Consider the following 24,139-nt stretch of genomic DNA (forward strand, 5'->3'; position numbering starts at 1 on the left):
CTACCGCCAAACCGGTCATGCTGGAGGATGTTGCAGGCAGCAGAACGTTCTCCACGGCGTCACATGTGTTCAGTGTGAACCTGCTTTCATCTGTGAAGAGCACAGGGCGCCAGTGGCAAATTTGCCAATCTTGGTGTTCTCTGGCAAATGCCAAACGTCCTGTACGGTGTTGGGCTGTAAGCACAACCCCCACCTGTGGACGTCGGGCCCTCATACCACCCTCATGGAGTCTGTTTCTGACCATTTGAGCAGACACATGCACATTTGTGGCCTGCTGGAGGTCATTTTGCAGGGCTCTGGCAGTGCTCCTCCTGCTCCTCCTTGCACAAAGGCGGAGGTAGCGGTCCTGCCGCTAGGTTGTTGCCCTCCTATGGCCTCCTACACGTCTCCTGATGTACTGGCCTGTCTCCTGGTAGCGCCTCCATGCTCTGGACACTACGCTGACAGACACAGCAAACCTTCTTGCCACAGCTCGCATTGATGTGCCATCCTGGATGAGCTGCACTACCTGAGCCACTTGTGTGGGTTGTAGACTCCGTCTCATGCTACCACTAGAGTGAAAGCACCGCCAGCATTCAAAAGTGACCAAAACATCAGCCAGGAAGCATAGGAACTGAGAAGTGGTCTGTGGTCACCACCTGCAGAACCACTCCTTTATTGGGGGTGTCTTGCTAATTGCCTATAATTTCCACCTGTTGTCTATTCCATTTGCACAACAGCATGTGAAATGTTTTGTCAATCCGTGTTGCTTCCTAAGTGGACAGTTTGATTTCACAGAAGTGTGATTGACTTGGAGTTACATTGTGTTGTTTAAGTGTTCCCTTTATTTTTTTGAGCAGTGTATATCCTGCATCTACTGTAGTAGTGAGAGCTCATAAAAATAAGCAGCTAACAGCTTCGTCCCCTCAATATAGTTGTACTGTTTTCATTGAAGGATGTACAGTACATTGTCTCAAGATGATAATGATGTGTGTATTCCAGTGACATATTATTATTTACTTTGGAAAGCAGCTGCACATCTCTTTCTCTGGGGTCTCTATTCAATGGGGAAATGGACTATGGTTGACCTGGAGATTCCTAATCTTATTTATTCTGTTGAAATATCTTTCTGCTCATTTGAGAGAGAGATGGTCAAAAATGGTAATTATTATTATCTGCTCCTCTCCACTGCTTAGCCCTGGCTGCAATATTAACGTTAGAATAACATTCAGGACACCAGTTGCATCGAACTGGCTGCAGTAATGTAGATGCATAGTCTAGAACAGCACTGCATGTAACTTGCTGTGTAAGTTAGCATAGCATTCAGCCAGGGTTATGCTTATCTGTGACAACGTTACTGTAGGATTGTGACAACGTTAGGGTAACGTTAAGGAGTGGTCTGCTTATGTGAGTGCTCATTATTGAAGCGCCACCAGCCAGCCACAGTACAGGGCCAGACGGGTTAGGTTCAGTGACTAGCGTCTGTGTGATGCAGCGTCTGTCTGTAACAATCTCCAGGTGAATAAAAACCCAGGCTCTCAGACTTATTTGTTTTGCCTGCAGTCTTTTTGTTTTATCAGTGGTGGTTAACCTTGCATGGACTTACGTAATGCTGTTGGACATTGATAGAAAATGCTCAGTATATGAGATATACATATTACATAAATTATATAAAATACCTACTAATTGGAAGGTGTGAATGTGTTACGGTTACAGGTATCCTGTTTGTGTTTTACAGTTTTTCCTCTCCTTCTGCCCTAATCACAGGTGTCTTTTGTGTTCCTGATTGGAGGTCGTTGGTGTGTCCCACCTGTCAGTCATCAGTTCATCTGCTGATTGCTGAGGTGGACCAATCAGTGGCCACTTCTCCTGATTGCACCACCTGTTTCTGGTTTTCATTACCCAATCACATCACATATCCCCTTGTTTTAAAAGCCAGTCAGTTGTGTTTTCTGACAGAGACTCTTTTTGTTTGTGAGTATGGATACTGTGGTGTCTTGGTTTTTTGTGTACTCACTAATTTGCTGTTTACGCCATATGGTAACTATGTTGTTCGTGGTCCTCTGTAGCTCAGCTGGTAGAGCACAGCGCTTGTAACGCCAAGGTAGTGGGTTCGATCCCCGGGACCACCCATACACAAAAATGTATGCACGCATGACTGTAAGTCGCTTTGGATAAAAGCGTCTGCTAAATGGCATATTATTATTTGTTCCTGAGAAAAGGGGATTTTTTTAGCAAGTCGCCCTTGGGCATACACTACCAGTAGGAAAACTTTGTCTAAAAACACTAGTTAGACCTGAGCGGACCACCCACTGTATTTTTGTGTAGTTAGTAGTAAGCTTAGCGGTTCTTGAGGCAGGCAAGATCAGTTTAGGGTTTTTTGACATTATTGTTTCATTCCTTGGGTCCGGCTCAGCCCCTTTTCCCCAAACCTTTAACGTGTGTTTATAATAACAAAAATTGTGTTTGACGGTAGCTTTTTGGTTGTCGGCGTATTTTTGTTCTCACTGTTCGTAGGCTATATTCTAATTAGCTTAGAGTTATGTTACGGGCCTCTTTTACATCCACCCTAGACTTTTAAAGCCACGGGGTTCGTAACAATGATTAAATGCAGTGTGTGTTTTCTGACTGAGATATGCAGTGGTGTTCTACTTATGGTTGAGTCTTTGCACACTTACAGTGGCTTGCGAAAGTATTCACCCCCTTTGGCATTTTTCCTATTTTGTTGCCTTACAACCTGGAATTAAAATTGATTTTTTGGGGGGGTTTGTATCATTTGATTTACACAACATGCCTACCACTTTGAAGTTGCAAAATATTTTTTTTTGTGAAACAAACAAGAAATAACACAAAAAAACAGAACTTGAGCGTGCATAACTATTCAACCCCCCCCAAAGTCAATGCTTTGTAGAGCCACCTTTTGCAGCAATTACAGCTGCAAGTCTCTTGGGGTATGTCTCCATAAGCTTGGCACATCTAGACACTGGGACTTTAGCCCATTCTTCAAGGCAAAACTGCTCCAGCTCCTTCAAGTTGGATGGGTTCCGCTGGTGTACAGCTATCTTTAAGTCATACCACAGATTCTCAATTGGATTGAGGTCTGGGCTTTGACTAGGCCATTCCAAGACATTTAAATGTTTCCCCTTAAACCACTCGAGTGTTGCTTTAGCAGTATGCTTAGGGTCATTGTCCTGCTGGAAGGTGAACCTCCGTCCCAGTCTCAAATCTCTGGAAGACGGAAACGGGTTTCCCTCAAGGATTTCCCTGTATTTAGCGCCATCCATGATTCCTTCAATTCTGACCAGTTTCCCAGTCCCTGCCGATGAAAAACATCCCCACAGCATGATGCTGCCACCACCATGCTTCACTGTGGGGATGGTGTTATAGGGGTGATGAGAGGTGTTGGGTTTGCGCTAGACATAGTGTTTTCCTCGATGGCCAAAAAGCTCAATTTTAGTCTCATCTGACCAGAGTACCTTCTTCCATATGTTTGGGGAGTCTCCCACATGCCTTTTGGCGAACACCAAATGTGTTCTTTTTTTTTTCTTTAAGCAATGGCTTTTTTCTGGCCACTCTTCCGTAAATCCCAGCTCTGTGGAGTGTATGGCTTAAAGTGGTCCTATGGACAGATACTCCAATCTCCGCTGTTGAGCTTTGCAGCTCTTTCAGGGTTATCTTTGGCCTCTTTGTTGCCTCTCCCTTTAATGCCCTCGTTGCCTGGTCCGTGGGTTTTGGTGGCTGCCCTGTCTTGGCAGGTTTGTTGTGGTGCCATATTTAGTAATGGATTTAATGGTGCTCCGTGGAATGTTCAAAGTTTCTGATCTTTTTTTTTAACCCTGATCTGTACTTCTCCACAACTTTGTCCCTGACCTGTTTGGAGAGCTCCTTGGTCTTCATGGTGCCGCTTGCTTGGTGGTGCCCCTTGCTCAGTTGTGTTGCAGACTCTGGGGCCTCTCAGAACAGGTGTGTGTATATATACTGAGATCATGTGACACTTAGATTGCACACGTGGACGTTATTTAACTAATTATGTGACTTCTGAAGGTAATTGGTTGCACCAGATGTTATTTAGGGGCTTCATAGCAAAGGGGGTGAATACATATTAACTTTTCTTTTGTAGATTTCTTTTTTACTAGTTCTTTTTTTTCACCAATTTGGACTATTTTGTGTATGTCCATTACATGAAATCCAAATAAACATCCATTTAAATTACAGGATGTAATGCAACAAAATTGGAAAAACGCCAAGGGGGATGAATACTTTTGCAAGGCACTGTATTTCTGATCAATTTGATGTTATTTTAATGGACAAAAAAAATGCTTTTCTTTCGAAAACAAGGACATTTCTAAGTGACCCCAAACTTTTGAACAGTAGTGTGTGTGTGTATATATATATTACAGGCTCAAAATGGCCAGAAACAAATAACTTTCTTCTGAAACTCTTCAGTCTATTCTTGTTCTGAGAAATGAAGGCTATTCCATGCGAGAAGTTGCCAAGAAACTGAAGATCTCGTACAACGCTGTGTACTACTCCCTTCACATAACAGCGCTAACTGTCTCTAACCAGAATAGAAAGAGGAGTGGGAGGCCCTGGTGCACAACTTTACCAAGAGAGTTTTCATCTATATTTTTCATAGCTATCTATTTACCACCACAAACCAATGCTGGCATTAAGATTGCACTGAATGAGCTGTATAAGGCCATAAATCAACAGGAAAATGCTCATCCAGATGAAGCGCTCCTAGTGGCCGGGGACTTTAATGCAGGGAAACTTAAATCCGTTCTACCTCATTTCTACCAGCATGTTAAATGTGCAACCAGAGGAAAAAAAACTCTAGACCACCTTTACTCCACACACAGAGACGCATACAAAGCTCTCCCTCGCCCTCCATTTGGCAAATCGGACCATAACTATATCCTCCTGATTCCTGCTTATAAGCAAAAACTAAAGCAGGAAGCACCAGTGACTCGGTTAATAGAAAAGTGGTCAGATGACACGGATGCTAAGCTACAGGACTGTTTTGCTAGCACAGACTGGAACATGTTCCGGGATTCTTCAGATAGCATTGAGGAGTACACCACATCAGTCACTGGCTTCATCAATAAGTGCATCGATGATGTCGTCCCCACAGTGACCGTACGTACATACCCCAACCAGAAGCCATGGATTACAGGAAACATCCGCACTGAGCTAAAGGGTAGAGCTGCCGCTTTCAAGGAGCGGGACTCTAACCCGGACGCTTATAAGAAATCCCGCTATGCCCTCCGACGAACCATCAAACAGGTAAAGAGTCAATACAGGACTAAGATTGAATCGTACTACACTGGCTCTGACGCTCGTCGGATGTGGCAGGGCTTGAAAACTATTACAGACTACAAAGGGAAGCACAGCCGCGAGCTGCCCAGTGACACAAGACTTCCAGACGAGCTAAACCACTTCTATGCTCGCTTCGAGGCAAGCAACACTGAAGCATGCATGAGAGCACCAGCTGTTCCGGATGACTATGTGATCACGCTCTCCGTAGCCGATGTGAGTAAGATTTTTAAGCAGGTCAACATTCACAAGGCCGCAGGGCCAGACGGATTACCTGGACGTGTACTCCGAGCATGTGCTGACCAACTGGCAAGTGTCTTCAATGACATTTTCAACATGTCCCTGACTGAGTCTGTAATACCAACATGTTTCAAGCAGACCACCATAGTCCCCGTGCCCAAAGACTCTAAGATAACCTGCCTAAATGACTACCGCCATGTAGCACTGACGTCTGTAGCCATGAAGGGCTTTGAAAGGCTGGTCATGGCTCACATCAACAGCATTATCCCAGAAACCCTAGACCCACTCCAATTTGCATACCGCCCCAACAGATCCACAGATGATGCAATCTCTATTGCACACCACACTGCCCTTTCCCACCTGGACAAGAGGAACACCTACGTGAAAATGTTATTCATTGACTACAGCTCAGCATTCAACACCATAGTGCCCTCAAAGCTCATCACTAAGCTAAGGATCCTGGGACTAAACACCTCCCTCTGCAACTGGATCCTGGACTTCCTGACAGGCCGCCCCCAAGTGGTAAGGGTAGGTAACAACACATCTTCCACACTGATCCTCAACACGGGGGCCCCTCAGGGGTGCGTGCTCAGTCCCCTCCTGTACTCCCTGTTCATCCATGACTGCATGGCCAGGCAAGACTCCAACACCATCATTAAGTTTGCCGACGACACAACAGTGGTAGGCCTGATCACCGACAACGATGAGACAGCCTATAGGGAGGAGGTCAGAGACCTGGCCGTGTGGTGCCAGGACAACAACCTCTCCCTCAACGTGACCAAGACAAAGGAGATGATTGTGGACTACAGGAAAAAAAAGAGGACTGAGCACGCCCCCATTCTCATCGACGGGGCTGTAGTGGAACAGGTTGAGAGCTTCAAGTTCCTTTGTGTCCACATCACCAACGAACTATTATTGTCCAAACACACCAAGACAGTCGTGAAGAGGGCACGACAAAGCCTATTCCCCCTCAGGAGACTGAAAAGATTTGGCATGGGTCCTCAGATCCTCAAAAAATTCTACAGCTGCACCATCGAGAGCATCCTGACTGGTTGATTCACCGCCTGGTATGGCAACTGCTTGGCCTCCGACCGCAAGGCACTACAGAGGGTAGTGCGTACGGCCCAGTACATCACTGGGGCCAAGATTCCTGCCATCCAGGACCTCTATACCAGGCGGTGTCAGAGGAAAACCCTCAAAATTGTCAAAGACTCCAGCCACCCTAGTCATAGACTGTTCTCTCTGCTACCGCACGGCAAGCGGTACCGGAGTGCCAAGTCTAGGTCCAAAAGACTTGTCAACAGCTTCTACCCCCAAGCCATAAGACTCCTGAACAGCTAATCATGGCTACCCGGACTATTTGCACTGCCCCCCCCACCCCATCTTTTTACGCTGCTGCTACTCTGTTAATTATTTATGCATAGTCACTTTAACTCTGCCCACATGTACATATTACTTCAACTACCTCAACTAGCCGGTGCCCCCACACATTAACTCTGCACCGGTACCCCCCTGTATATATAGCCTCCCTACTGTTATTTTATTTTACTTCTGCTCTTTTTTTCTCAACACTTTTCTGTTGTTTTATTCTACTTTTTTATTAAAAATAAATGCACTGTTGGTTAAGGGCTGTAAGTAAGCATTTCACTGTAATGTCTGCACCTGTTGTATTCGGCGCATGTGGCCAATAAAATTTGATTTGATTTGATTTGATGTATCCGTGTGACTCTTTGAATGTCTGTCGTTTTGCATGCATGTCTGTATGGGTCTCTGAAAGTATTTTCCAGAGATTGTGAATAGTTTTTTTCCTCATTCCAATGATTGTGCAGTCTTCATCATCACCTGTTGTTTGGTTGAATTTAGGACAGACTGAAGTTTCAACATCTCCTCAATGACTCACACCTCAAAAACTTGTTCAAGTCAATGCGGGCGTTTGACATTGCAGCCAACTTTGAAGCGAGTCGAGACTGACTGATCTACAAATCACGTTGCATCATAAATAACTACTCATTATTATTATTAGTATATCAGTCAGTCAGTCACAATTTACCCATGATACACGGTGTTGATGCTCTTGAACATGGCCAAAGTCAACATCAACCTGAAATGATTGATAAGTCTGGTGACAATGGCAGGGACAGGAGTGGAAGTTTACTAGAGTTACTGATGAGGAGGAGACAACAGAGATGAGATAAAACTTTTAACTTCAGATGTGTGCACTTAAATCAAACTTTCTTGTTAATAATGCATTGATGTGAATGGAAGATTATAGTGAATTCTTGAGTTACAAGCATGGATCTCAAGTTACGATTTAGGCCTATCCGTTTGCACAGAAATGTACTCACCGGTCTACAAACCGCTTCTTCACTACAAAGACATAGTGATATACAGTGCATTCGGAAAGTATTCAGACCCCTTGACTTTTTCCACATTTTGATAGGTTACAGCCTTATGCTAAACTTTATTAAATTGTTTTTTCCACCTCATCAATCTACGCACAATACCCCATAATGACAAAGCAAAAACAGGTTTTTAGGTATTTTTGCAAATGTATAAAATAACCCCGCCCCCCGTATATATCACATTTACATAAGTATTCAGACCCTTTAGTCAGTACTTTGTTAAAGCACCTTTGGCAGTTATTTCGGCCTCGAGTCTTCTTGGGTATGATGCTACAAGCTTGGCACATCTCTATTTGGGGAGTTTCTCCCATTGAATCTCTGCAGATCCTCTCAAGCTCTGTCAAGTTGGATGGGGAGCGTTGCTGCACAGCTATTTTCAGGTCTCTCCAGAGATGTTCGATCGGGTTCAAATCCGGGCTCTGGCTGGGCCACTGAAGAACATTCAGAGACTTGTCCCGAAGCCACTCGTGCGTTTTCTTGGTTGTGTACATAGGGACGTTGTCCTGTTGGAAGATGAATCTTCGCCCCAGTCTGAGGTCCTGAGTGCTCTGGAGCAGGTTTTCATCAAGGATTTCTCTGTACTTTGATCAGTTCATCTTTCCCTCGATCCTGACTAGTCTCCCAGTCCTTGCCGCCAAAGAATATCGCCACAGCATGATGCAACCACCACCATGCTTCACCGTAGGGAGGTGCTAGGTTTCCTCCAGACATGAAGCTTGGCATTCAGGCCAAAGAGTTCAATCTTGGTTTCATCAGACCAGAGAATCTTGTTTCTTATGGTCTGAGAGTCTTTTAGGTGCCTTTTGGCAAACTCCAAACGGGCTGTCGTGCCTTTTACTGAGGAGTGGCTTCCGTCTGGCCACTCTCCAATAAAGGCCTGATTGGTGGAGTGCTGCAGAGATGGTTGTCCTTCTGGAAGGTTCTCCCATCTCCACAGAGGAACTCTGGAGCTCTGTCAGAGTGACCATCGGGTTCTTGGTCACCTCAACCAGCTTCATGAGGTAGTTACCTGGAATGCATTTCAATTAACAGGTGTGCCTTGTTAAAAGTTAATTTGTGGAATTTATTTCCTTCTTAATGCATTTGAGCCAATCAGTTGTGTTGTGACAAGGTTGGGGTGGTATACAGAAGATAGCCCTATTTGGTAAAAGACCAAGTACAGTGAGGGAAAAAAGTATTTGATCCCCTGCTGATTTTGTAAGTTTGCCCACTGACAAAGACATGATCAGTCTATAATTTTAATGATAGGTTTATTTGAACAGTGAGAGACAGAATAACAACAACAAAATCCAGAAAAACGCATGTCAAAAATGTTATAAATTGATTTGCATTTTAATGAGGGAAATAAGTATTTGACCCCTCTGCAAAACATGACTTAGTACTTGGTGGCAAAACCCATGTTGGCAATCACAGAGGTCAGACGTTTCTTGTAGTTGGCCACCAGGTTTGCACACATCTCAGGAGGGATTTTGTCCCACTCCTCTTTGCAGATCTTCTCCAAGTCATTAAGGTTTCGAGCCTGACGTTTGGCAACTCGAACCTTCAGCTCCCTCCACAGATTTTCTATGGGATTAAGGTCTGGAGACTGGCTAGGCCACTCCAGGACCTTAATGTGCTTCTTCTTGAGCCACTCCTTTGTTGCCTTGGCCGTGTGTTTTGGGTCATTGTCATGATGGAATACCCATCCACAACCCATTTTTCTTGGTTCTCATCCAAGATTTGACGGTACATGGCCCCGTCCATCGTCCCTTTGATGCAGTGAAGTTGTCCTGTCCCCTTAGCAGAAAAACACCCCCAAAGCATAATGTTTCCACCTCCATGTTTGACTGTGGGAATGGTGTTCTTGGGGTCATAGACAGCATTCCTCCTCCTCCAAACACGGCGAGTTGAGTTGATGCCAAAGAGCTCGATTTTGGTCTCATCTGACCACAACACTTTCACCCAATTCTCCTCTGAATCATTCAGATGTTCATTAGCAAACTTCAGATGGGCCTGTATATGTGCTTTCTTGAGCAGGGGGACTTGCGGGCGCTGCAGGATTTCAGTCCTTCACGGCGTAGTGTGTTACCAATTGTTTTCTTGGTGACTATGGTCCCAGTTGCCTTGAGATCATTGACAAGATCCTCCCATGTAGTTCTGGGCTGATTCCTCACCGTTCTCATGATCATTGCAACTCCACGAGGTGAGATCTTGCATGGAGCCCCAGGCCGAGGGAGATTGACAGTTCTTTTGTGTTTCTTCCATTTGCGAATAATCGCACCAACTGTTGTCACCTTCTCACCAAGCTGCTTGGCGATGGTCTTGTAGCCCATTCCAGCCTTGTGTAGGTCTACAATCTTGTCCCTGACATCCTTGGAGAGCTCTTTGGTCTTGGCTATGGTGGAGAGTTTGGAATCTGGTTGATTGATTGCTTCTGTGGACAGGTGTCTTTTATACAGGTAACAAACTGAGATTAGGAGCACTCCCTTTAAGAGTGTGTTCCTAATCTCAGCTCGTTACCTGTATAAAAGACACCTGGGAGCCAGAAATCTTTCTGATTGAGAGGGGGTCAAATACTTATTTCCCTCATTAAAATGCAAATCAATTTATAACATTTTTGACATGCGTTTTTCTGGATTTTTTTGTTGTTATTCTGTCTCACACTGTTCAAATAAACCTACCATTAAAATTATAGACTGATCATTTCTTTGTCAGTGGGCAAACGTACAAAATCAGCAGGGGATCAAATACTTTTTTCCCTCACTGTAGAAGTAGAAGACACGTTGGCACAACACATGAGAAGACTGTTCATTAACCAAACACGTATGTCAAAGATTTTGTGCCCCACAGGAGAACTAAAGGAGAAGGTAACCCACTCCATCCAACCAGGTGACTGGGTGTGGATCCAATCCTTGAAGAAGAAAGACTGGAAGCAGCCCCGTTGGGAAGGTCCATATCAGGTCCTGTTGGTGACAGCCTTCGCTGTAAGAATTGCGGAAAGATCCACCTGGGTGCATGTCACACACTGTAAAAAGGTAAACCCAGCTACACCTGACGAACAAACACAGAGTTAGGAGAAAGAACCGATCACCACTAGGGCTCGGGGGTTGGCTCCTTAACGAAGATTCCCTTACCCTGTCTGATCATCCCTGTGTGAGTTCGATAGAAGGTAAAGCAATGGGTTGGCCTCCAGCGTCTGACATGTTCTCAGGGCGAGGGTGGGGATTCACAGGTCTCCTGACGGTAGGTAGCTGTCTGATTGTGGGGGCCATATTCCTAACACACTCAAACCCTCCTGATCCGCCAGAAGTAGTAGTTAACCTAACACAAGTTGATAAAATAATACCTGAGCACAGTCTACGAAGGCATAGGAGACAGCTAGACGTAGGGAAAGGGGAAGTACTAGGGACTTTAGGGAAGGACATCACCTTTTGAGGTCTTTGTGGACCAGTTGGGGACTACTGGCTGGTAGTATCGTAAAGGATGGGAAATATATATGTATGTCACCATGTACATCCTGGGACTATGTAGTTGCTCATACTGAGTGGGGGGGGGGGGGGGGGGGGATATGTCAATCTCCATACACAGTTTAAGGACAGGTGTAGTATTGTGAAAGTAGGGAATTACCAGAAATGGCAGTGCGACCCATATAAGGGTAGGTACTGTCTGAAAGTCTGAATTACGCTAAAACAGGTTACAGACCTGACAAGTGAGATATCCTCTTCAACTGGGGCACCCTATAGAGTAAACCTCTCTGAGGGAGGTAGTGAGACAGTGCAAACTATAGACCTGAAGGAAGTAGTACAGGTGGAGACGGGGTATAGAGATCCTAACCTGTGGTTGGAATGGATTCAGTATACGGCAAGAACTATGTCTAAAGAGGACTGTTATGCCTGTGGGACAGCCAAACCAAGGTTAACAACTACTCCGTTCCCCTCGACAGGCTTTAACTCTCCGTCAGGTTTATCCTCCATGATTAAATTGTTCAAGCCACCTGGGAATGTGGTGAAGGAGTCTTGTAGTAACTTGCACTATCTGTATTCCCCGATAACAAAGTCACCCCGACCTAGGTTGCCTCCGTTTGAAGTCTCAGGGGATTCTTATTATTGTTTTTCTAGGACTAATAAGATAGGATACAGGGTAGGGCATCTTAGCTCCTGCTCCCACACAGAGAATGTCACAACTAAAGAGACTATGACTAATCTCTCCTCTTTGTTGCAGCCAGAGGATTTTAGGATCCAAAACCAGGCCCGTGCTGACATCTGATGGTTGTGTGGTGATAACAGATTGTGAACTCACCTACATACGCAAACAATCAAACGTGTCAGAGACTGGTGAGTTGTCACGTAGAAAGTGGGACCTCCTCCCGCGATCCTTTGATGAAAGGATATATATTGATGGGATAGGAGTACCTCAAGGGGTTCCAGAAGAATTCAAAGCTAGGAATCAGATTGCAGCTGGGTTTGAATCAAGTCTTTTCTGGTGGTCAACAATTAATAAAAATGTAGATTGGATAAATTATATTTACTATAACCATCAAAGATTTATAAACCACCCTCGTGATGCAATAAAGGGATTGGCTGAGCAGACTGCGGCAACTAGCTTAATGGCATGGCAGAATAGAATAGCTTTAGATATGCTTTTGGCTGAGCGGGGCGGAGTTTGTGTTCTGTTTGGATCTATGTGCTGTACTTTCATCCCCAACAATACAGCACCGGACAGGTCCGTGACCAAAGCGCTTCAGGGCCTCACCACGCTGGCGAACAAACTGGCTGAGAACTCTGGTATTGATAGCTCACTAAACGGTTGGTTTGATAACATATTTGGTAAATGGAAAACTATTGTTGTAACTATTCTGGGTGAAGTTATAGCTTCTATGGGTATACTTGTTCTTTGTGGATGTTGTCTTATTCCCTGTGTCCGAGGGTTGGTGAGCAAGGCAATGGAGAGGGCGGTTTCCCAACAGATGGTGAGATACGGCCCAATCCCGGACTCCGACCTAAGGAATGAAGGATATGACCTACCAGGCTTGGTGGAGGATGACGACGATTCAGATAGTTTGAGACTGGATGAAACTTTTCTTAGTTCTAATGTGTGAAGATTGCAGTGAAAATCTAACGAAGAGCTGTGATTGGATGTTAACCTAGAACTACAAATCTCTAGTTTAAATGTTATTGTAATGACTTTTGTGTATTAATGTCTTGTTTTAAGTATGATGTACTAATTAATCAATATTGCAGGATGTGATGAAGCAAATGTTCTTCACTATAGGCTTAGACTGTTGTTTCCAGATAGTGGGTAAACAGGTTAGGTACCATTGCTAAAGAGTAACATTACACTTTTAATCATGGGGTAACCCTGATGAACCTGTATTGAATGAGACACTTTTTAATGTTTTTATATGCAAACCAACTTATATACTTCAATGAGTGTGATTCATTTCTATAACAACATATATTTTGTATGTGCGTAATATTTAGTCAAAGGGTGGATTGATAGATTCATTATTAATGACTAATTATTACACCCTGAAACTGTGTATAATGTGTTAGAAATGTGTGAGTGTAGGACCAGTAAGCTTCCATTGAGCTACTATTTAGCAATGTGAGTAAGAGTTAGACCAGACAACAATGGAGAACTGTCTAAACCAAGATAAAGGTGCCTCCCAATTTAAGGAGGATGCGATATCTGCACCTGGCCGAGCAAGGAGTGGGAAAAGATAAGAACAGTGATGGTCAGGAGAGCAGAGGAAAACATGAGCTGAGCCGAGGTGTGTGTGTGCTTACAAGATGTGTATAGTGGAAAAATACAGGCCGCCTAAGGGGGGGGGGGGGGGCAGGATTTTTCGTATGACTTATGTGTATAAAAGGATTGTACCACCATTTTGTTTTAGAATTCTCAATGAATAAAGATCTCTGACTATGCAGATCGGGACTCTGTCTGTTATTTAAATCCCAAAAGACTTACAACCTTTTGGGAGACGCACAGAGACACTGAAATAGTTTGTTAAATAATTAACGTAACACCTGTATGAAGTCAGCTGAGGCCCTCAGAGCGGTGGTGACATCAGAGCAGGAGTCGTGGATATGGTACCCCAGAGTGATCCCTAGTGTAGTTAAGACAGAGGATCTGTTGGCCGACTCTACAGCGTGGATCATAGCCAATGCCTGGGTGAACCCGTTCGTGTGGAACCTGTGTGTTTGTGAAATGTAAATAAGTCGAGAGAGAGAGAGAGAGAGAGAGAGAGAGAGAGAGAGAGAGAGAGAGAGAGAGTCTGTGAGAGTCTGAGTCACACTGTGATTCATAGGGTGCTGAGAGGTTGTGGGATTCCTCTACTGCCTCATGGATGGGAAACACCCCTCCAATGATCATATCTCCTGTTGCTGTAGCTCCTGCTTTGAAAACTCAAACTTTGGCATTGCCTGTCTCCAACAAGGATAGGATGACTAACAAATGGAGAACATCACCCATGGGTTCCATCATTTCTCTCTGGAGGTAATGTCCAATTCTCAATTTCGGTGTCTCTCCTTTGCAGTTTCTTTAACACTCCTTCTCTCCTTCCCTGACTGTGTCTGTCTGTCTGTCTCTAATTCCCTCTCTGTTGCTCTCTCCCTTCCTCTCGCTGTCTATCTGTCTCTGTCTGTCTCTCTCTCTCTGTAAGCTCCTCTAGCAGACTGACACAGTGACATCTTCAGCAAAACACACCTGTTGCTTCCTCCTAATGTCCTTTAATTTCTGCATAACCCTGCCCCTCCCATTCCAGCTAACTCTCTCTGACAGACAGCTATGCTGGCTGACTCACTTGCCTCCAACTAAAAGTGACAGACAGTCACACAAATATGTCACAGCTGATATTTATCTGAAGTGCAATATAAACATTTATTGTTGAAGGGGAAAGACACCGGTGTGGTGACACCTCTTTTCCAGAAACGTTCTCACAAGACCCAAGGTTTTTTTTAACACTTGGATAACACTTCAGTGTTTATTGAGACACAATGTTTAAGCGTGATATTTCAGAGAGAAATTGATTGATTGACTGTCTCCTGTTAGCCACTCCTTAATCATCAACACATTGATTTCACAAGACATGCCACCATTTGTCTTTGCCCCCTTTATTAGTTAATCCACAGTAGAACACATTCATCAAATACAAATTACAGAAATAGTTATTCTAGAGGGTGCTACAATGTTGTACTTATGGTAAGTAATAACCCTCATACGGGCTATGTAATTATAACTGTTCAAAGGTCAAATAGAGGTGCTTATATTTGTCCTGTTTCACACATGTACAAGTGTGTAACCTATTCATTGTGTGGTGAAATGGAAATGTGTTTTTTGCATATCCCACTCCCCCTGAGACACCCTGGGAGAGTTGAGTCACGGCATGGGATCAGCCATTATTGACGGCAACCCAGGCACTCAAGAAGCACAATACTGTCACCTACAGTATAATTATCATGGTCACAGCTTGGATGGAAATACACTGCTCAAAAAAATAAAGGGAACACTAAAATAACACATCCTAGATCTGAATGAATGAAATAATCTTATAAAAAACTTTTTTCTTTACATAGTTGAATGTGCTGACAACAAAATCACAACAGCAAAAAAATATCAATGGAAATCAAATTTATCAACCCATGGAAGTCTGGATTTGGAGTCACACTCAAAATTAAATTGGAAAACCACACTACAGGCTGATCCAACTTTGATGTAATGTCCTTAAAACAAGTTAAAATGAGGCTCAGTAGTGTGTGTGGCCTCCACGTGCCTGTATGACCTCCCTACAACGCCTGGGCATGCTCCTGATGAGGTGGCGGATGGTCTCCTGAGGGATCTCCTCCCAGACCTGGACTAAAGCATCCGCCAACTCCTGGACAGTCTGTGGTGCAATGTGGTGTTGGTGGATGGAGCGAGACATGATGTCCCAGATGTGCTCAATTGGATTCAGGTCTGGGGAACGGGCGGGCCAGTCCATAGCATCAATGCCTTCCTCTTGCAGGAACTGCTGACACACTCCAGCCACATGAGGTCTAGCATTGTCTTACATTAGGAGGAACCCAGGGCCAAACACACCAGCATATGGTCTTACAAGGGGTCTGAGGATCTCATCTCGGTACCTAATGGCAGTCAGGCTACCTCTGGCGAGCACATGGAGGGCTTTGCGGCCCCCCCAAAGAAATGCCACCCCACACCATGACTGACCCACCGCCAAACCGGTCATGCTGGAGGATGTTGCAGGCAGCAGAACGTTCTCCACGGCGTCACATGTGTTCAGTGTGAACCTGCTTTCATCTGTGAAGAGCACAGGGCGCCAGTGGCAAATTTGCCAATCTTGGTGTTCTCTGGCAAATGCCAAACGTCCTGTACGGTGTTGGGCTGTAAGCACAACCCCCACCTGTGGACGTCGGGCCCTCATACCACCCTCATGGAGTCTGTTTCTGACCATTTGAGCAGACACATGCACATTTGTGGCCTGCTGGAGGTCATTTTGCAGGGCTCTGGCAGTGCTCCTCCTGCTCCTCCTTGCACAAAGGCGGAGGTAGCGGTCCTGCCGCTAGGTTGTTGCCCTCCTATGGCCTCCTACACGTCTCCTGATGTACTGGCCTGTCTCCTGGTAGCGCCTCCATGCTCTGGACACTACGCTGACAGACACAGCAAACCTTCTTGCCACAGCTCGCATTGATGTGCCATCCTGGATGAGCTGCACTACCTGAGCCACTTGTGTGGGTTGTAGACTCCGTCTCATGCTACCACTAGAGTGAAAGCACCGCCAGCATTCAAAAGTGACCAAAACATCAGCCAGGAAGCATAGGAACTGAGAAGTGGTCTGTGGTCACCACCTGCAGAACCACTCCTTTATTGGGGGTGTCTTGCTAATTGCCTATAATTTCCACCTGTTGTCTATTCCATTTGCACAACAGCATGTGAAATGTTTTGTCAATCAGTGTTGCTTCCTAAGTGGACAGTTTGATTTCACAGAAGTGTGATTGACTTGGAGTTACATTGTGTTGTTTAAGTGTTCCCTTTATTTTTTTGAGCAGTGTATATCCTGCATCTACTGTAGTAGTGAGAGCTCATAAAAATAAGCAGCTAACAGCTTCGTCCCCTCAATATAGTTGTACTGTTTTCATTGAAGGATGTACAGTACATTGTCTCAAGATGATAATGATGTGTGTATTCCAGTGACATATTATTATTTACTTTGGAAAGCAGCTGCACATCTCTTTCTCTGGGGTCTCTATTCAATGGGGAAATGGACTATGGTTGACCTGGAGATTCCTAATCTTATTTATTCTGTTGAAATATCTTTCTGCTCATTTGAGAGAGAGATGGTCAAAAATGGTAATTATTATTATCTGCTCCTCTCCACTGCTTAGCCCTGGCTGCAATATTAACGTTAGAATAACATTCAGGACACCAGTTGCATCGAACTGGCTGCAGTAATGTAGATGCATAGTCTAGAACAGCACTGCATGTAACTTGCTGTGTAAGTTAGCATAGCATTCAGCCAGGGTTATGCTTATCTGTGACAACGTTACTGTAGGATTGTGACAACGTTAGGGTAACGTTAAGGAGTGGTCTGCTTATGTGAGTGCTCATTATTGAAGCGCCACCAGCCAGCCACAGTACAGGGCCAGACGGGTTAGGTTCAGTGACTAGCGTCTGTGTGATGCAGCGTCTGTCTGTAACAATCTCCAGGTGAATAAAAACCCAGGCTCTCAGACTTATTTGTTTTGCCTGCAGTCTTTTTGTTTTATCAGTGGTGGTTAACCTTGCATGGACTTACGTAATGCTGTTGGACATTGATAGAAAATGCTCAGTATATGAGATATACATATTACATAAATTATATAAAATACCTACTAATTGGAAGGTGTGAATGTGTTACGGTTACAGGTATCCTGTTTGTGTTTTACAGTTTTTCCTCTCCTTCTGCCCTAATCACAGGTGTCTTTTGTGTTCCTGATTGGAGGTCGTTGGTGTGTCCCACCTGTCAGTCATCAGTTCATCTGCTGATTGCTGAGGTGGACCAATCAGTGGCCACTTCTCCTGATTGCACCACCTGTTTCTGGTTTTCATTACCCAATCACATCACATATCCCCTTGTTTTAAAAGCCAGTCAGTTGTGTTTTCTGACAGAGACTCTTTTTGTTTGTGAGTATGGATACTGTGGTGTCTTGGTTTTTTGTGTACTCACTAATTTGCTGTTTACGCCATATGGTAACTATGTTGTTCGTGGTCCTCTGTAGCTCAGCTGGTAGAGCACGGCGCTTGTAACGCCAAGGTAGTGGGTTCGATCCCCGGGACCACCCATACACAAAAATGTATGCACGCATGACTGTAAGTCGCTTTGGATAAAAGCGTCTGCTAAATGGCATATTATTATTTGTTCCTGAGAAAAGGGGATTTTTTTAGCAAGTCGCCCTTGGGCATACACTACCAGTAGGAAAACTTTGTCTAAAAACACTAGTTAGACCTGAGCGGACCACCCACTGTATTTTTGTGTAGTTAGTAGTAAGCTTAGCGGTTCTTGAGGCAGGCAAGATCAGTTTAGGGTTTTTTGACATTATTGTTTCATTCCTTGGGTCCGGCTCAGCCCCTTTTCCCCAAACCTTTAACGTGTGTTTATAATAACAAAAATTGTGTTTGACGGTAGCTTTTTGGTTGTCGGCGTATTTTTGTTCTCACTGTTCGTAGGCTATATTCTAATTAGCTTAGAGTTATGTTACGGGCCTCTTTTACATCCACCCTAGACTTTTAAAGCCACGGGGTTCGTAACAATGATTAAATGCAGTGTGTGTTTTCTGACTGAGATATGCAGTGGTGTTCTACTTATGGTTGAGTCTTTGCACACTTACAGTGGCTTGCGAAAGTATTCACCCCCTTTGGCATTTTTCCTATTTTGTTGCCTTACAACCTGGAATTAAAATTGATTTTTTGGGGGGGTTTGTATCATTTGATTTACACAACATGCCTACCACTTTGAAGTTGCAAAATATTTTTTTTTTGTGAAACAAACAAGAAATAACACAAAAAAACAGAACTTGAGCGTGCATAACTATTCAACCCCCCCCAAAGTCAATGCTTTGTAGAGCCACCTTTTGCAGCAATTACAGCTGCAAGTCTCTTGGGGTATGTCTCCATAAGCTTGGCACATCTAGACACTGGGACTTTAGCCCATTCTTCAAGGCAAAACTGCTCCAGCTCCTTCAAGTTGGATGGGTTCCGCTGGTGTACAGCTATCTTTAAGTCATACCACAGATTCTCAATTGGATTGAGGTCTGGGCTTTGACTAGGCCATTCCAAGACATTTAAATGTTTCCCCTTAAACCACTCGAGTGTTGCTTTAGCAGTATGCTTAGGGTCATTGTCCTGCTGGAAGGTGAACCTCCGTCCCAGTCTCAAATCTCTGGAAGACGGAAACGGGTTTCCCTCAAGGATTTCCCTGTATTTAGCGCCATCCATGATTCCTTCAATTCTGACCAGTTTCCCAGTCCCTGCCGATGAAAAACATCCCCACAGCATGATGCTGCCACCACCATGCTTCACTGTGGGGATGGTGTTATAGGGGTGATGAGAGGTGTTGGGTTTGCGCTAGACATAGTGTTTTCCTCGATGGCCAAAAAGCTCAATTTTAGTCTCATCTGACCAGAGTACCTTCTTCCATATGTTTGGGGAGTCTCCCACATGCCTTTTGGCGAACACCAAATGTGTTCTTTTTTTTTTCTTTAAGCAATGGCTTTTTTCTGGCCACTCTTCCGTAAATCCCAGCTCTGTGGAGTGTATGGCTTAAAGTGGTCCTATGGACAGATACTCCAATCTCCGCTGTTGAGCTTTGCAGCTCTTTCAGGGTTATCTTTGGCCTCTTTGTTGCCTCTCCCTTTAATGCCCTCGTTGCCTGGTCCGTGGGTTTTGGTGGCTGCCCTGTCTTGGCAGGTTTGTTGTGGTGCCATATTTAGTAATGGATTTAATGGTGCTCCGTGGAATGTTCAAAGTTTCTGATCTTTTTTTTAAACCCTGATCTGTACTTCTCCACAACTTTGTCCCTGACCTGTTTGGAGAGCTCCTTGGTCTTCATGGTGCCGCTTGCTTGGTGGTGCCCCTTGCTCAGTTGTGTTGCAGACTCTGGGGCCTCTCAGAACAGGTGTGTGTATATATACTGAGATCATGTGACACTTAGATTGCACACGTGGACGTTATTTAACTAATTATGTGACTTCTGAAGGTAATTGGTTGCACCAGATGTTATTTAGGGGCTTCATAGCAAAGGGGGTGAATACATATTAACTTTTCTTTTGTAGATTTCTTTTTTACTAGTTCTTTTTTTTCACCAATTTGGACTATTTTGTGTATGTCCATTACATGAAATCCAAATAAACATCCATTTAAATTACAGGATGTAATGCAACAAAATTGGAAAAACGCCAAGGGGGATGAATACTTTTGCAAGGCACTGTATTTCTGATCAATTTGATGTTATTTTAATGGACAAAAAAATTGCTTTTCTTTCGAAAACAAGGACATTTCTAAGTGACCCCAAACTTTTGAACAGTAGTGTGTGTGTATATATATATTACAGGCTCAAAATGGCCAGAAACAAATAACTTTCTTCTGAAACTCTTCAGTCTATTCTTGTTCTGAGAAATGAAGGCTATTCCATGCGAGAAGTTGCCAAGAAACTGAAGATCTCGTACAACGCTGTGTACTACTCCCTTCACATAACAGCGCTAACTGTCTCTAACCAGAATAGAAAGAGGAGTGGGAGGCCCTGGTGCACAACTTTACCAAGAGAGTTTTCATCTATATTTTTCATAGCTATCTATTTACCACCACAAACCAATGCTGGCATTAAGATTGCACTGAATGAGCTGTATAAGGCCATAAATCAACAGGAAAACGCTCATCCAGATGAAGCGCTCCTAGTGGCCGGGGACTTTAATGCAGGGAAACTTAAATCCGTTCTACCTCATTTCTACCAGCATGTTAAATGTGCAACCAGAGGAAAAAAAACTCTAGACCACCTTTACTCCACACACAGAGACGCATACAAAGCTCTCCCTCGCCCTCCATTTGGCAAATCGGACCATAACTCTATCCTCCTGATTCCTGCTTATAAGCAAAAACTAAAGCAGGAAGCACCAGTGACTCGGTTAATAGAAAAGTGGTCAGATGACACGGATGCTAAGCTACAGGACTGTTTTGCTAGCACAGACTGGAACATGTTCCGGGATTCTTCAGATAGCATTGAGGAGTACACCACATCAGTCACTGGCTTCATCAATAAGTGCATCGATGATGTCGTCCCCACAGTGACCGTACGTACATACCCCAACCAGAAGCCATGGATTACAGGAAACATCCGCACTGAGCTAAAGGGTAGAGCTGCCGCTTTCAAGGAGCGGGACTCTAACCCGGACGCTTATAAGAAATCCCGCTATGCCCTCCGACGAACCATCAAACAGGTAAAGAGTCAATACAGGACTAAGATTGAATCGTACTACACTGGCTCTGACGCTCGTCGGATGTGGCAGGGCTTGAAAACTATTACAGACTACAAAGGGAAGCACAGCCGCGAGCTGCCCAGTGACACAAGACTTCCAGACGAGCTAAACCACTTCTATGCTCGCTTCGAGGCAAGCAACACTGAAGCATGCATGAGAGCACCAGCTGTTCCGGATGACTATGTGATCACGCTCTCCGTAGCCGATGTGAGTAAGATTTTTAAGCAGGTCAACATTCACAAGGCCGCAGGGCCAGACGGATTACCTGGACGTGTACTCCGAGCATGTGGTGACCAACTGGCAAGTGTCGTCAATGACATTTTCAACATGTCCCTGACTGAGTCTGTAATACCAACATGTTTCAAGCAGACCACCATAGTCCCCGTGCCCAAAGACTCTAAGATAACCTGCCTAAATGACTACCGCCCTGTAGCACTGACGTCTGTAGCCATGAAGGGCTTTGAAAGGCTGGTCATGGCTCACATCAACAGCATTATCCCAGAAACCCTAGACCCACTCCAATTTGCATACCGCCCCAACAGATCCACAGATGATGCAATCTCTATTGCACACCACACTGCCCTTTCCCACCTGGACAAGAGGAACACCTACGTGATAATGTTATTCATTGACTACAGCTCAGCATTCAACACCATAGTGCCCTCAAAGCTCATCACTAAGCTAAGGATCCTGGGACTAAACACCTCCCTCTGCAACTGGATCCTGGACTTCCTGACAGGCCACCCCCAAGTGGTAAGGGTAGGTAACAACACATCTTCCACACTGATCCTCAACACGGGGGCCCCTCAGGGGTGCGTGCTCAGTCCCCTCCTGTACTCCCTGTTCATCCATGACTGCATGGCCAGGCAAGACTCCAACACCATCATTAAGTTTGCTGACGACACAACAGTGGTAGGCCTGATCACCGACAACGATGAGACAGCCTATAGGGAGGAGGTCAGAGACCTGGCCGTGTGGTGCCAGGACAACAACCTCTCCCTCAACGTGACCAAGACAAAGGAGATGATTGTGGACTACAGGAAAAAAAAGAGGACTGAGCACGCCCCCATTCTCATCGACGGGGCTGTAGTGGAACAGGTTGAGAGCTTCAAGTTCCTTTGTGTCCACATCACCAACGAACTATTATTGTCCAAACACACCAAGACAGTCGTGAAGAGGGCACGACAAAGCCTATTCCCCCTCAGGAGACTGAAAAGATTTGGCATGGGTCCTCAGATCCTCAAAAAATTCTACAGCTGCACCATCGAGAGCATCCTGACTGGTTGATTCACCGCCTGGTATGGCAACTGCTTGGCCTCCGACCGCAAGGCACTACAGAGGGTAGTGCGTACGGCCCAGTACATCACTGGGGCCAAGATTCCTGCCATCCAGGACCTCTATACCAGGCGGTGTCAGAGGAAAACCCTCAAAATTGTCAAAGACTCCAGCCACCCTAGTCATAGACTGTTCTCTCTGCTACCGCACGGCAAGCGGTACCGGAGTGCCAAGTCTAGGTCCAAAAGACTTCTCAACAGCTTCTACCCCCAAGCCATAAGACTCCTGAACAGCTAATCATGGCTACCCGGACTATTTGCACTGCCCCCCCCCCACCCCATCTTTTTACGCTGCTGCTACTCTGTTAATTATTTATGCATAGTCACTTTAACTCTGCCCACATGTACATATTACTTCAACTACCTCAACTAGCCGGTGCCCCCGCACATTGACTCTGCACCGGTACCCCCCTGTATATATAGCCTCCCTACTGTTATTTTATTTTACTTCTGCTCTTTTTTTCTCAACACTTTTTTTGTTGTTGTTTTATTTTTACTTTTTTGTTAAAAATAAATGCACTGTTGGTTAAGGGCTGTAAGTAAGCATTTCACTGTAATGTCTGCACCTGTTGTATTCGGCACATGTGGCCAATAAAATTTGATTTGATTTGATTTGATTTGACAACTGAGCAAGAGGACAAATACATTAGAGTGTGTAGCTTGAGAAACAGAGTTGCAATGAAAAAGCCATATCTCAGACTGCCCATCTTAATCTTTTATTTTTATTGGCCAGGCTGAGATATGGCTTTTTCTTTGCAACTCTGCTTAGAAGGTCAGCATCCCGGAGTCGGCTCTTCACTGTTGACGTTGAGACTGGTGTTTTGCGGATACTATTTAATGAAGCTGCCAGTGCTAACATAATTGCAAAAGGGTTTTCTAATGATCAATTAGCCTTTTAAAATGATAAACTTGGATTAGCAAACACAACGTGCCATTGGAATACAGGACTGATGGTTGCTGATAATGGGCCTCTATACGCCTATGTAGATATTCCATTAAAAATCAGCCGTTTCCAGCTACAATAGCCATTTACAACATTAACAATATCTACAATGTATTTCTGATCAATTTGATGTTATTTTATTGGACAGAAAAAATGCTTTTCTTTCGAACAAGGTCATTTCTTAGTGACCCCAAACTTTTGAACGGTACTGTATACAGTGCCTTGCAAAAGTATTCATCCCCCTTGGCGTTTTTCCTATTTTGTTGCATTACATCCTGTAATTTAAATGGATTTTTATTTGGATTTCATGTAATGGACATACACAAAATAGTCCAAATTGATGAAGTGAAATGAAAAAAATAACTTGTTTCGAAAAAATCTAAAAAATGAATAACGGAAAAGTGGTGCGTGCATATGTATTCACCCCCTTTGCCATGAAGCCCC

This window comes from Coregonus lavaretus (genome assembly GCF_964263955.1).
Source record: "Coregonus lavaretus genome assembly, chromosome: 13".
Classification (NCBI taxonomy): domain Eukaryota; kingdom Metazoa; phylum Chordata; class Actinopteri; order Salmoniformes; family Salmonidae; genus Coregonus; species Coregonus lavaretus.